General features: G+C 43.8%; 1 protein-coding gene across 4 annotated transcripts in view; it reads left to right on the top strand.

The window, feature by feature from the left end:
• Positions 1-10627: 10627 nt before the first annotated feature.
• man1b1b (mannosidase, alpha, class 1B, member 1b) overlaps positions 10628-14891 on the top strand; it is a 92308-nt gene continuing 88044 nt past the window's right edge. For all 4 annotated transcript variants that reach the window (XM_072240671.1, XM_072240673.1, XM_072240670.1 and 1 more), the window contains exons 1-2: positions 10628-10682; positions 11169-11249. The gene's annotated coding sequence lies outside the window, so the exon portion shown is untranslated. The remainder of the gene's footprint in view (positions 10683-11168; positions 11250-14891) is intronic.

Genomic DNA, 14891 nt, shown 5'->3' with positions numbered 1-14891 from the left:
GAGGAACATCTGGAGAAATTTCTGAAACGCTCGTTCGCTGCTGTCGTTACTGCGCGGTCGGGAATCTTCCGAAGGGAAGGCCTCAAAATCCCCGGCCTTGCCTGCTGTTGGCGACGGAGATTGAGGTCGAATCGTTCGGACAGAGATGGCACTCAGTATCCGGTGTCGGAGAGCTGATTCGGAGGCTCAAAGTTTTCGGATGACTCAGAGACGGATTGCGGTCCGGCATGGCAGGGAGAGTTTTTCTTCCTTCTCCCGTCTGCATGAGATGTGGGACATTTGAGGGACTTTGAACTTTTACTGTGCTCATGGACTTCATCAAGTTATGGTATTGTTGCACTGTTGTAACTATATGTTATAATTATGTGGTTTTGTCAGTTTATTCAGTCTTGGTCTGTCCTGTGTTTTGCGATATCACACCGGAGGAAATATTGTATCATTTCTTAATGCATGCATTACTAAATGATAATAAAAGAGAACTGCATGTCTTCATAATCTAAGTAATCTAATGTGCCTGTGTAGAGTGACCGGCCACCCTCGGGCAGCCCCCATTGCTGCTGGCGACATTCCAGTCGGTCGTCCTAACCAGTGACTTCAACTGCATCATTAATGCAATTGGGCGATCCGGCAGTGGGGACTGTAGGGTGGCCAGCACCTTCAGATTCCTGGTGGAAGTGGTTAAAATAGTGGAGCTGTGTGACGTCTTCAATACCCCTGAAGGCAGGGTGCTGTCACAACCCACGTGGTCACAATCATATGGCTCTGTCCACTCCCAGATCAATTTCCTCTTTGTATCAGCGCCTGTCACAGTCAGATCCACTGACATCACACTGGTGTTCTTCTCTGACCACTGCCTCCCTTGAGCCTCCTGTCCCTACAGCAGGGGGACGGAAGCTGAATGTCAAGCTGCTGACCCCAGAGAACACTGACCCTGTTTGATTACTCTGCTCAGTGGTGGGAAGCGACCAAGGAGAACATCAAGGAGTACTTCATCCACAAAGGCAGGATCAGAGGGAACTGCACAAACTCCAGACAGAGTTGCAACAACTTCTCCCTCTGCATTCGAGGGGGGGGTGGATGTGAAGGAAGAGTCACAGGAGGTGAAGGGCCAGCAAGGCCAGCCGTTCACTGCCAAATCATCCAAGATCATCTTCCAATCAGGGATCTGAACCATAGAACAGGACGAGCCGCGCTCACATTTATTCTTCCAAAAGGTTCACAGGGGGAGTTCTGTGATCCACAACCTTAACAAAGAGGATCAGGTCGGTAGGATCCTCACACGTGGATATACTGAGGATCTGCGGACACCGCAATGCCAGTCTGTGTGATAGAAGAGTCACAGAGAGCACACCCTCTCAGAGGTTTCTGTCTTCTATCAGGGAAATATTAAACGACAGCAAGCGGGAGAGTCTGGCCAGTCTGAAGGAGCTGACTGGCTCCATTTGTTCCTTTAACTCATATAAAACTCCTGAAAGTGACAGCTTACCAGTTGAGTTGTACTCGGCTCTGTGAGATTGGACGGGCCTAGACCTGCAGGAAATGTACAATTCTATGTTCTAGCTGGCAGCTAATCACACACCATGAGGAAAAACACTATTACCCACATCTACAAGCAGAAGGGGAGAGGGATTACATCAGGGATTGGATAGACTACAAGGTCCTGCCCGAGGCTTTCACCAATAGGGTCAAGTCTATTCTGGGACAGATGATCTATCTGGACCAAACTTGTGCTGTAGCTGGCAGAAAGATCTTTGACAGCCTTGTTTTGCTCAGGGAGACCATAGCCTACATGCAGGGCAGGAGGTGGATACCTGCTTGGCCCAGGAGAAAAAAATTTGACAGGATATCACACACTTACATGATGGACATACTCTGCAAAATGGGCTTTGGGTTGGGAATCAGGAATTGGAACCAACTGTTCTACACAGTCATCTGTAGTACAGTTCAGATCAATGGGTGGTAAACAAGTCTGGAGTCAGGCAGGGTTGCCCACTCTCCCCTGTCTTTTTCATGTGCTGTATAGAACCCTTCACTGAAGCCATCAGGAAGGACAAGAGCATAAGAGGAGAGACTTTGCTGGGCAATGAAGGGATGTAAGCGAAAATCTGCCTATACATGGACATAACTGATTTCTGCTCGGTTCTGAGGTCAGTTTGCAGACTGATCAGCATCTGCAATCAGTGAGGGAGCTGACAGCAGGAGCCAGAGTCAACCGCAAGCAGACTGAGGCAATGGTCTTTGGCAACTGGCCCAACTGATCCAGTGTCCTCTTTACCATGTAAGGAGGCCTGTGTTGTGGTTCATCCCAAGCAGCTGAGTGATAGACGACAAACATCGAGTGCTGCCGGCAGATCATCAATGGCGACGCTGTTAGGTCTGCCCGAAAGTCGTTGATCTGGCCAGCTGCTGGAGGAACGCTGCTGACTGGCACAACGCAGGCTGCCACAGGCATATGAAGGACGCACTGAAACTTGGTGCAACTGCTGCAAGGGCTTGGCAGGGAAGGATCACAGTACAGGGGTTGTGTGAAGAAGCCCCTCAGTTATTGCAGTAGCAATCTGTACAACTAGAGGGCCATGAGTTGCAGCAGTGCTTCCGGTGTGTAGGAATGTAGTATAGTAGTCTGGAAAGTATTGATGATGAACGTAACGAATGGAAAGACATTGCACGGCTTATACTTAAGGATTAGATTATGAGGACACGCAGTCCTCTTTTATTGTCATTTAGTAATGCATGCATTAAGAAATGATACAATATTCCTCCAGTGTGATATCACAGAAACACAAGACAGACCAAGACTGAAAAACTGACAAAAACCACATAATTATAACATATAGTTACAACAGTGCAAGCAATACCGTAATTTGATGAAGAACAGGCCATGGGCGCGGTAAAAAGAAGTTCAAAGTCTCTCGAAAATCCCATGATCTCACGCAGATGGGAGAAGGAAGAAAACTCTCCCTGCCATGTTTCCAGCGCCGCAAACTTGCCGATGCAGCATCCTGGAAGCACTCAACCACAGTTCGACTCTGAGTCGTCCAAAAACTTCAAGCTTCCGACCAGCCCTCCGACACCGAGCACTGAGCACCACCTCTGCCGAGCGCTTCGACCCCGGCAATAGGCAAAGCTGAGGATTTGGGGCCTACCCTCCGGATATTCTCGATTGCACAGTAGCAGCGGCATCGAACTGGGCATTTCAGAAATTTCTCCAGATGTTCCTCCGTGCTTCTCACGTCTGTCTCCATCAAATCAGAAATGTGCATGGCCCCCTATTTAACAAATACGATATCACTTCACCGGAAAGGCCCCGCGCGCTGCATCGCGCCGCTATCTTCTCCTCCTGCCATACTTGTATTTTTTATTAGGAATAAAGTTTACTTTGATAAAAAATGGAGTTAAAGGGAATCTTATGGTTGTGCGGAGGTCGAGAGGGACACAATAATTATTGAAACAATACATGCTGTCAGGAATTATTACAGCTCCATGACAAACTCATAAAGAATAAAATGGGAGCTGGAGGAGATAGGGAAGGCTGATGTACTGGCTGAAGTTAAAGAACAGAGTTTGCTCTAAAGACTCTGAAGTTTACATCGAAATGTATTTGATTGATAATGCTGAAGTCCTGCTGAAGGGTGTCAGCCCGAAACGTCGACTGTACTCTTTGCCGTAAATGCTGCCTGGCCTGCTGAGTTCCTCCAGCATTTTGTGTGTGTTGCTCGGATTTCCAGCGTCTGCAGATCTTCTCTTATTTGTGAGTGATCATGATCCATCTTTGGCCAGAATTGAAAAACAAATAAAACTGTAGGTGTAGGAAGCTGAAACAAGGGAGCAGAGGCCAGAGCAAGAAGGTGGAAGGAGGGGGAGGAACACAAGCTGACAGGCGATAGTTGAGTCTGGGGGTGGGGCAAGGTGAGTGAGTGGGGGGGGGAATGATATGAAAAGCTGGCAGGCGATAGGTGAGTCTGGGGGAGGGGAAAGGCGGGTGGGTTGGGGAGGGCGGAATGAAAGGGAACGATGTGAAAGGCTGGCAGCCCTGACAAAGGGTCTCAGCCAAAATGGCAACTGTTTATTTTCCATTTCCCTCCATAGATGCTGCCTGACCTGCTAAAACCCTCCAGCATTATATGTTTTGCATTTTGTGTGATTTGTTCAAGATTTCCAGCACCTGCAAAATCTCCTAAGGCAGATTGCTGGATCAGGTGATAAGGAGCATGAGTACTGATTATTAGTAAGACATTTCAAAGAAGGAGACATCAAACATGACAATGTGAAATATTTCTTCCCACACCCCAAGAACATGTGGCATGTTAGATTAATGGATAAATATCAATTACTCCAACTGTAGGTGGCCTTTTACAATGGCCAATTAACCTACTAATCAACATGCCTTTGGAATATGGGAGGGGACAAGCACATGGGGGGATTGAATTGACGGATTTGCTCAGAGAGCTGGCAGAATGTCCTCCTTCTGCTGTATGTTAGGAAATTAATATTTGAAACACAGTGCAAGGTAAAAAACAAAAGGCTATTATAAGAAGTTTCAATTGGAGAAGCAATATCCTAATTTACAATTACGAAAGAAAAGTTGTAAGTTCCTGGGTGTGAACATCTTTGAGCATCTGTCCTATGCCCAAAACATGGATGCAATCATGAAGAAGGCACAGTATCGAAGTCAGAACTCTCACTTAGTTACTCTACTAAATGGTATTGTGAAGATACTGTGACCATAACTTCTTCATTTTTGCTTTTGAATATTTTGCAGTGCTTCAATTGTATCCAAACAGCTTTTCTGAAGGAAGTTTCAAAGAGAGGCCAAATTTTCTAAAACATTGTTAAGGACAGTTAACGCTACTCAATATTGTGGATTGGTTAAAATCTCGCTGATTGGATTGTTACATTTGTTAACTTCCTTCTTGCAATACTGGATCAAAACTTCGTAGTTTTATTAAAGGAGTACTGCAAAATGTCTTGACAGCCACCTTACTTTGTTAAGTGGTATAAATGACACATCAAATTCTGTGATATTAGGTAATTCTTTTAGCTTTCCTTTTTTAACCAACGGCCAGCTGCACATTGTGTACACTGTTTGTAGCAGTGTTTCTATATTCTGCGTTTCCATTTGTTGTCTAATTCCAGGTCTTCTCTGTGTGCAATGCAATGTTGCTCAGACAGATGCTTTGTCGAAGAATTGCTGCCACACCATTATTCTTTCCAAGCGTAACATTTGTTGCATCTGACATAAACATCACCATATTTTGAATATCAAGATTGTTGTAGATATAAAATATTTTTATTGCTTCAACAATAGTGATACTGTCACATACAGTTAGTTTCAAAATACCCATAAACAGTCTTATAAGAAGTTTGATTTTCCAGTCAAAACTTAAAATATAATGTTCTGTACAGAAATGTCTGTACTTTTGTACTTTTTAATTAGTGTACAGAATGCCGATTTCTGCAACACTTCCATTATGTTTCTGAAGTACAAAGCTGATGCACTCAACAAATTCAAATGCATAGTTCTTGCTGTGCCAACTCTCTTATATATTTGGCCTCATGTGCATGAATTTTTTGCATGGAATTCATACAAGCATTAATTTTAATTGCTAAGGTAATGTTATCAATTACCATTTTGACCATATCAGAGTTAGACTTTCACACATCTTTTTTCACTCTTAACACTCTTGCGGAGTTTCAGTTAGCATGTGCAAAATTCCACGTCTTCTGGTTGTGTAATTTGGGAACTGCATCTATATGAATTCTCTGGTTAAGATGTCATTTTAAATAACCTAACTTCCATTCTTCCCATTGTTCTCCACTACTGAACTCGCCCCCAACTTTTGCTTCCACACAAATGGTGCATAAAACATCACCAGCATCTTGGCATGTAAAATTATTGCCAATTTTTATATTTTGTTTTTGATGAAAAGATGGTAGTTCAGTATCTACGAGTTGCAAAAGCCATTCTACCTCAAAATTTGAACAAGCTTTGTTCTTCAAAGCATTTAACTTCTGCTTTTCTTTTTGGCATCCTTAGGATACTAAAAATAATAACTAATATTATTTGAGAATACTAAAAGTAATAATTATTATTTGCAAAATTTAATAAAGTAAGTCAACAAATTATAATTTTAATAAAATATCCTCAGTTTTAACAATTCTATAACAATGAATTTTTACCACTTTCTAACAATTTTTAATTACAAATTTCTTATTGGATTATGATTTCTTTGGAAGATTGCTTACAAAAAAAAGATCAGAATATGGAATTTTTCACCTGGCACTCCAGATTCACTCTTCAGGATCTCATCCCATTCCCTACCTATGTTGTTGGTATCAATATACTGTATACTATGAGTTCTGGCTGCTCACCTTCCCCCTTTAAAATGCTGAGGACTGGATTTGTGACGTTCTTGACAGTTCCTTCCTGACACTTGGGAGGAAATATGCACTCCAGGTGTCTCTCTCACACGCACAGAATCTCCTGTCTGTTCCCCTAACTACTGAAACTCCTATCACCACCACTCTCCCCCACCCCACTTCCCTTCTGAGCCACAGGACCAGCTTGGTGCCAAGACTTGAGTGATCTGGCTCTTTGCTGTCTCTAAGGAGGTGAGCCGCCTCAAAGCCAGGAAACTTAGAGACTGGCAAGCCCATAATTGACTCTGTTTCTCGCTGATCTAAGCATCGAGTAAGATTGAGACACATGCAGAAGGCAATTGAGTTTGCAGTGCCGTCTACCAGCCTCTTGGTTACTGCTGCTGGAGGAAGGTGTGGGCGTGTGATGGTCTCTCTCTCTCCCTTTTGCACCCTGCTCCTGAGGGAAGGACCCTGCGTTCAAGTGGTCTCTCTGTCACTTGATGCTGTCAGTCGATGGTACCAAAGTTCTGAGTTTGTGGGTTGGACTGTAGTTCAATTGGACTCTTTCAATTTTGTGGGTTTATATTTCTGTGTTGTCACTCCCATTTTTCTTGTTCCAATTTGTGCGATTTATTTTTTTTACACATTGGGGGGGGAGGGCTGATGTTCTTGCTGCCATTTACATGATTTGTTTTTTTTGCATGGTGGGGGTTGATGTTTATCTTTGAGAGGTTTCCTTGATTTTCTTTGCTCTGTGGCTGTCTGGAAAAGACGAATCTCAGGGTTGTATACTGCATACATACGTTGGATAATAAATGGACTTTGAACTTTGCATTTGCAGTTTGTTGTCTTTTGCACACTGGTTGAATGCCCAAGCTGGTGTGATCTTTCATTGATTCTATTATGGTTATGATAATGTTATGGATTTATTGTGTACGGCTGTAAGAAAATGAATCTCAGGGTTGTATATAGTGAGATATGATCAATTCAATTTGTTTGTCATTCAGCGATACATGAATACCCATGAATACAGCCAAACAAGATAGTGTTACAGTGGGGCTAGGGTGCAAAACACAATTCTAACAGTCACACACAGCACAAAGCACACATAGCACATACAAGATAGCAAGCACATGTATGATATCAGTAAAATACAGCCACACAAAAAAAACAATCCAGACCTCGAATCCATGAATGCTGGCATGTACTTCAATTATAAATTTACTTTACTTTGCCCACTTGACATGAGTGGTTTTGAACACGTTTGATTAAGAATGAGTTTTTGGGATACTTGGAGGCACATAATAAAATAGGCTAAAGTCAGCATGCTTTCCTTAAGGGGAAGTCTTCCCTGAAAAATCTATTGGAAATCTTTGAGGAGATAACAGGTAGGATAGACAAAGGAGAGGCAGTGGATAATGTTACTTGGATTTCCAGAAGGCTTTTGACAAGGTGCTGTACATAATGATGTTAATAAGAGCGCATGGTATTACAGAAAAGATATAGCATGGATAGAAGATAGGCTGACTGGCAGGAGGCAAAGGAGTGAGAATAAATGTGGCTTCTTCTGGTTGGCTGCCAGTGAGTAGTAGTATTCTGTAGAGGTCGGTGTTGGGACTGCTTCTTTTCACATTATATGCCAGTTATTTGGATGACAGAATTGATGGCTCTGTGGTCAAGTTTGTGGATGATACAAAGATAGCGAAGAACAAGGCAATGTTGAGGAAGCAGGATGACTGCAGAAGGACTTAGATATACGAGAGGTGGCACACGGAATGCAGTGTATAGTCATGCACTTTGGTAGAAGGAATAAAGACAAAGATTATTTTCTAAATAGGGAGAAAATTCCGTTTATCAGAGGTACGGTGCAAAGGGACTTGGGAGTCCTCGTGCAGGATTCCCTACAGGTTGAGTCCATCCTATGGAAGGCAAATGCGATGTTAGCATTCACTTCGACAAGACTAGAATATAAAAGCAAGGAAGTAACGCAGAGACGTTTTAAGACATTTGACAAATTTCATTTGAAATATTATCAGCTGTTTTCTGTCCATTTTCTAGGAAAGGATGTGCTGGTATTGGAGAGGGCCCAAGAAACAAAAAGGTTAATGTATGAAGAGCAATTGATGGTTCTGGGTTTGTACTGGCTGAAGTTTAGAAGAACGGGGGGGGGGGGGGAGGATCTTATTGAAACTTATTAAATATTGAAAGGCCTCGGTAGAGTGTGTGGTGAAGATGGGATCAGAGGGCACAGTCTAAGCATAGAAGGACATCCCTTTAGAATAGAGATGAGGAGGAATTTCTTTAGCTAGAGGAAGATGAATATGCGAAATTCATTGCCACAGATGACTGTGGAGGCCAAGTCATTGGGTATATTTAAAGTGGAGGTTGATTGGTTCTTGAATAGTAAAAGCATCAAAGGTTACTAGAAGGCAGGAGAATGGGATTGAGAGAAATAATAAATCAGCCATGATGGAATGATGAGCCAAATGCAAATTCTGCTCCTATGTCTTGCAGTTATTGGGGGGAATGGTCACAGTGGTACTCTGCACCATCTTCATATACCCCTTCCTTCTCCTAAGAGACACCCAGCTACCAGCCTCCTGCAATTCAGCTTTGATTACCTCCCTGTAGCTCTTATCTAATACCTGCCCATACTCCTGAATGAGCTGAAGGTCATCCAGCTCCAGCTCTGTTTCTCAAACACAGTCTGTAAGGAGCTGCACCCAAATGTACTTACCACAGATGTAGCAATCAGGGAGACTGAACATCTCCTAGATCTCCCACATCTTGCATGGTATCCATTCTCACTACTCTAGCTAGGCACTAATAAAGGAAGAAAGAGAAACTTAACAAAAATCTCAGCTAGCCACAGCCTCTTCTCGCTGAAGCTTTGTGAGCAAAGCCTCAGTTCGCCACTCTAATTCTCCCACTCACGCAATGGCCACCATCAAAAACTAACTTTTTTTAATTGACCCTTGTCAAGTGCTAACAACCCAATGCGATCTCAAGCTCCGCAGGAAGTTATTAGACACTGCTCACGTTCTAAATCTGAATGCCGATGATGCCCAACTGTGTAACTCTGGTGTGAACCTCCCACCCTCTCTTTCTCCTCCCTTCCTTCCCTCCAATAACCTTACCCCTTCCTCTCCTCTCCTTTCTCCTCCCCTTCCTGCCTATCCTCCTTCCTTTTAACCTCCCCTTCCCACCACCCATTCCACCTCCTCCTGCACCACCCTCCACCTCACACTCCCCTCCTCTCCAACTCTTCCCTCTCTCCTTATCCGCCTCTCCTCACCTCTACCCCTCTCATCACTTTAACTCCTCCCCATTCCCCTTCTATCGCTCCGCACCCCCCATTCCTCTTATTTCCCCTCTCCTACCCTCACTTCCCTCCCATCCCTTACCCTCTTCACTTACCCCCAACCACCTGTTCCCACTACATTCCACCCTCTGCTCTCTCTCCTGTCTCCCCTAACTCACTCACCCTTCCTCCTCAAACCACTCTGCTCAGTTGACTCTCCCCTCCTCCTGCTCCTTTGTTCTACTGCACCTCCCCTGACCCTCCTTCTCCTCTCCTTATCTCTTCCCTACACCCTCTCCCCAGTCCCTTCCATCCTCTCCTGACTTCTTTACCCTTCAGCTCTTCCCTAACCTCTTCTTCCAATTCCCTTCTCTCCTCTCCACCCTCATATTTTCCCTTCCCTCTCACCCCTCCATTCTCTCACATTACCCATCACTCACCCTCTGCCACTCTACCCCTCCCCCCACACTTCCCCACTTTTTCACCCTCTCCATTTCCAAGTCTCCCACCCTCCCATCACCTTCCCCTTCTATCTACCCCTCCCCCTCTATCCCCACTGCATCACCTACCCAGCCTCACCTATCAATCACCCCTCCTGCCTCATATCCTGCTCTACTCATATTCTCCCTCTTCTTCCCCTTCATCACCTCCTCCCTCACCCCATTCTCCCCTCCCTCATCACCCTACCCCATTCTCCCCCTCCCTCCTCACCCTTTCCCCATCACTCTCTCCTTATTCTCATCACCCTCTCCCAACTCCATCTCGCCTCCTTGATCACTTCATTCCCCATTCACCCCTTCCCTATCTCCCCCTTCATCCCGCACTCTCCCTGCCTGCCTCCTAATCCCTTCTCACTCCATTCCTCTATTATATCTATCCCCCACCCACCCACCTGCGCAGCTACGCTGATTGGCCGCCTGGTTTGTGACGTAAGCAGGCCTGCCGGATTCGCTCCGCCCTGAGCGGAAGTGACGCAGTAGAGCTGGAGCTGGCGTCTCTGTGCGGATGAATCGGCTGTAGGGTGAGGAGAGACTCGGGCGGTGGGGGGGGGGGACAGAGTGAGCGGACACTCGGGGTCGGACTGCCGTGGCGGGTGTAGAGGGAGTCGGGGGACGGTCCCGAGGTTGAGGTTGCTGTCTGGATCCTCTGAGGCAATTTCTCCGTAATGCCTCCCCCCCCCCACCTCGGCCTCCAAATCCCCTCGCCCTCACCCTGCGCCTCCCTCCCACCAGCCCACCAGACTGACATCGCACCGACCCACTTCCATAGGGCGGAATTAATGCTAGCTTTAAAAACGTTTTTTAATCTTTGTTCTGTGTTCAAGTTGTTAGATATGTTTAAGACATTCCGCTGATCTTAAAACTTTGATTAAGTGAGAATTTCCCAGCTGCTGATAGTTGTAAACAGCACCTTTTAAACCGAGCAGTTAATGTGTTACACTCAGCAATGCACAGAGCAAGATGAAGGGTCTCGATCCGAAATGTCGACTCTTTATTTCCCTCCACAGATGCTGCCTGACCAGCTGAGTTCCTCCAGTGCCTTGTGTGTTGCTCCAGGTTCCGGCATCTGCGGCCGCTTCTGTCTCCAGGTGTTACACCCATTTACTTATAGTTGCAGGATGTTGTTTCGAAAATATTCAGCACCTTAATTTATAGCTGAATGGGATTTGGAACCGGGTACAGAAATGCAAGAGCTCCAAAAATCCTGCATATCTGTCCATTTTATCTTTGGTGTCTTAGTTTAATTATTCTTGTAGCTTTTGTCCGTCCTTGCTAGCTAAAAGTGAAGTTTGTGAATGTAACGAAAGACACCAGGAACATCTTGTTATGTTGATTCTTTATGGTGCAGTACATTAAAATAGGGTGGCTGCACTAAGGTGAGAATGTAGGCATCCATGGTTCCCTGAAAATGGCAACGGAGGGAACGTAGACTGCCTGACTTCATCACAGATATTGTCTCCTAATTAATGAGGGGTAGCAGTAACTTTTTACACAGTGTTTGATATCTGGGGTTTGCTGCCAGTGAAGGAAGTGAGAAAGGATAATTACTATGTTTACAAAGCATTAATGCACACTTAAATATGCAAATAACAAAGATTTGGCCCTAATGTGGGCAAATAGGGTTAGCATAGCTGGGCTAGAAGTCGGTATGGAAATATCTGGTGGGCTGAAGGACCTGAATTTGCTATACAGACCTTTGACACTCAAAGTTGGTTTATTTTCATTCCTAATAAATGCTGTGTCATTTCTTCTTCATTTATCTAAAACTGCAGCTGATTCATAGTTTTTAACCAGTAGTGCTCTAAGTTATATTACCGTCCTCTTTTCTTGTGAGGGGGGTATTTGGGAAACTAGATGTACAAACTAATTTGCTGTTAAATTTTCTGCTCATGATTTAAAACAGTGGTTCCCAAACTTGTGTTCCCGCACCCTTGGCTCCAGACCACATTCCCAGTAACCCCCTGCCTTTCTGGCCATTACATAAAAGCTGTAAAGAACTTTGATTTATGATGCACAGTGAAAGAAAACAGGAACTGCAAATTCAAAACTGACATGCAAAAATTCTTCAAATCTATTTAAAGATACAAATTAAATTATTTAATTACAGTAAAACAATTTTCATTAACGATTTTGGAGGTTGCATTAGTAGCCCAACTATTCAAATTCAAGTTTAGTTGTCATTTAACCATACATGAATACAACCAAAAGAAACAACGTTACTCTGGGGCCAAGGTGTAAAACATAGTACCAACAGTCATACACAGCACAAAGCACATACAAGATAGAAGTAAACATGCAGTCCCCCAAAGAAACAATATAGCTCAAGTGCTATGTCATGTCCTGTAGATTGATAGTGCATGGTGGTTGTGTGCGAGAAACAGCCCACAGCAGTTTGCAAATGAGCACAATCCAGTTTGTTTTTCCCTGAGCAAACACTGGAAGTCAGCATGGGCACTGCACCACACTGCCTCTGGCATCTCTGTTAGGCAGTTGCAACAGGCGATCACACAGAATTGGGCCTAGTCTGCGCTACACCTGAGGCCATGCCACTCCCCCACCATCGGTCTCTTCAATAAATCAGTGAACCTTATTTGTAGTGCTCTACATTACCAAATACTTCAACTACCACAGCTTCATTACTTTTTCAGTTTTCAGTGAGATGAATGGACTAGGTGCAGTGACATCAGCTTCTCAACATCAGGCTGAACGTCACTCAGAAAGAGTCTCAGGTCCACACTTTGCCATCTGTTTCATTGTGACTGGACTGAAACCACGCTCCGCTAAATATTATGTTGAAAAGGCAATAAAGAGCATCTTGACCCTTTTCCATGGTGCAGGATAGCATTCAGATTTCTTTTTGTGATTAAGCGTCTTGCTATGATTTTTTTGAAATGCAGCTTTAGCTCAGTCATTTTGTAGTGAGGTCAGTTCTTCCTCTATCGTTCCTGTTAATTCCTCATTACAAGTGTTCAGGGATGGAATAATTACCCAATCTGGAATTCCAAAAAGCGCACAAGTGCATTAGGCATTTTTCTTTTCAGAACCATCTGACTTCTGTGTGCAACAGCAAGAGCTCAGACTGTTCATCATGCTCAATACAAAGCCCTTAAACGAGAATTGAGAGTATGCGACTTGATTTTATTTCTGCTGTGATAACAGCAGTTAATGATTTGTGCAGCTGATCACAGATGTTGTCTGTGAATCACACAGTGAATGTTAAATATGCTAGGTACAGCTTTTTTAAAGCAAATAATAACCCCATTGTGCCCTAGAAAGTTTCTTTGCTTCACTAGAAAAAATATTTTCACCTAACAGACACATTGGCTGCTGTTGGTTGCTTGGTGCTGGTATAAATCCATATTTCAAAAACTTTACACGATACTGTCTACACTTTCTCTTTTTATCTGCTTTTGCCATTTTTGATCTAGATTTATGACCATGGTCAATCGCCTATTGTTTAAGTCGAACCTCAAGTGCTGTGATCAATAAAGGGGAAAGTTATGACATCATAATAGCTTAGGCAAAACCTTGACACTCTGTCTGAAGATGCATGAAGTAGGGCAGTGATTTCTCAGTTGGGCTGTGGGCTATAGAAATCTGGTCAAGACCATTGGAAAGGGCAGATTCTGAACTTTTACCCCATTGAAAGTCATACCCTAATTCAGAGGAATTTCAGCATTTTGGGATATTTAGTATGGGAATCATACCAGCAAACACTACTACAGCAGTGAACAGCAATAGTGCGCGGGCCGGGCCTGGTAATAGCACGACTCCTTCAGTCCAGAATTCCCATGATGTGCCAAATACAGGAGTGTCACATTGCTTTTCAACAACTTTAACACTCTTCAATTAGTCTTAAGAGAATGGTGGGATAGCAAGAGATGATGTGATTATGAGATCATTATAATCAGTTATGAGGCATTGAGGATCAAATGCTTATAATTATGAGATTCATTTCTTGAATTAAGCCTGCAATCCCTCAGCTGCCCCCCTCCCCCGGGTACTGATCGCAACCCTCTGCCCTCATTACCTGTGACACTCCCACTGTTCCCCAAGTGGGTGGTATCACCTACTTTACGAACCACTGATTTAAAGCATTTTTTTTTCCAGTCTGTGCTAGGGTTGTAGGCATATATTTCAACACCTTTTTTTAAGGAAATATGAACTGTTTTGGACTTGGGAATTGAGATTGCAATTTTTAAACAAAGTATCAGCAGAAGACAAACTCGAGGGAAGCAGGCGATGATGATCAGCACAGAACAAGTATGCTCAGAAATCCAGGAGGTTTATTATCTGCCTCAGTGGTTGATGTATTTTGCACTCCTCCAGAACTCACCACAGCCTGTTTCAATCACATTTTATAAAAATCACTGAGCCTGGTTCCCTCGCTCCCTTTAAATTGGTGTGTTTCTACCTTTTTAAAGGCACTGTGATTTTCTTCATGAGCTCTCTTTCAACTCAACTGGTCCAGTGAAAACAATTATTTCACTAGAATGTATAGAATCTTTAAAAAAAATTAAAATTGTGCAGTGGTATTAAAGGTAGTAACATCACTGGAAGATCTACCTGTCTGCCCCCAACCAAAGCCCCAACAATTCCACAGTATTCCGTATTCACTTTATAATTTACAAACCACCTTACAAGGCGTGCAGGACTGAAGTGATACACTGACATACAGTAAGTAGTACAGTTGGCTAAGGTTCACAAAAAGATTAAAAAACTATCATCCA

The sequence above is a fragment of the Mobula birostris genome, chromosome 22, assembly GCF_030028105.1.
Source record: "Mobula birostris isolate sMobBir1 chromosome 22, sMobBir1.hap1, whole genome shotgun sequence".
Taxonomy (NCBI): domain Eukaryota; kingdom Metazoa; phylum Chordata; class Chondrichthyes; order Myliobatiformes; family Myliobatidae; genus Mobula; species Mobula birostris.
The sequence above is the reverse complement of the archived record's forward strand: the minus strand, read 5'-3'. Positions and strand labels throughout refer to the sequence as shown.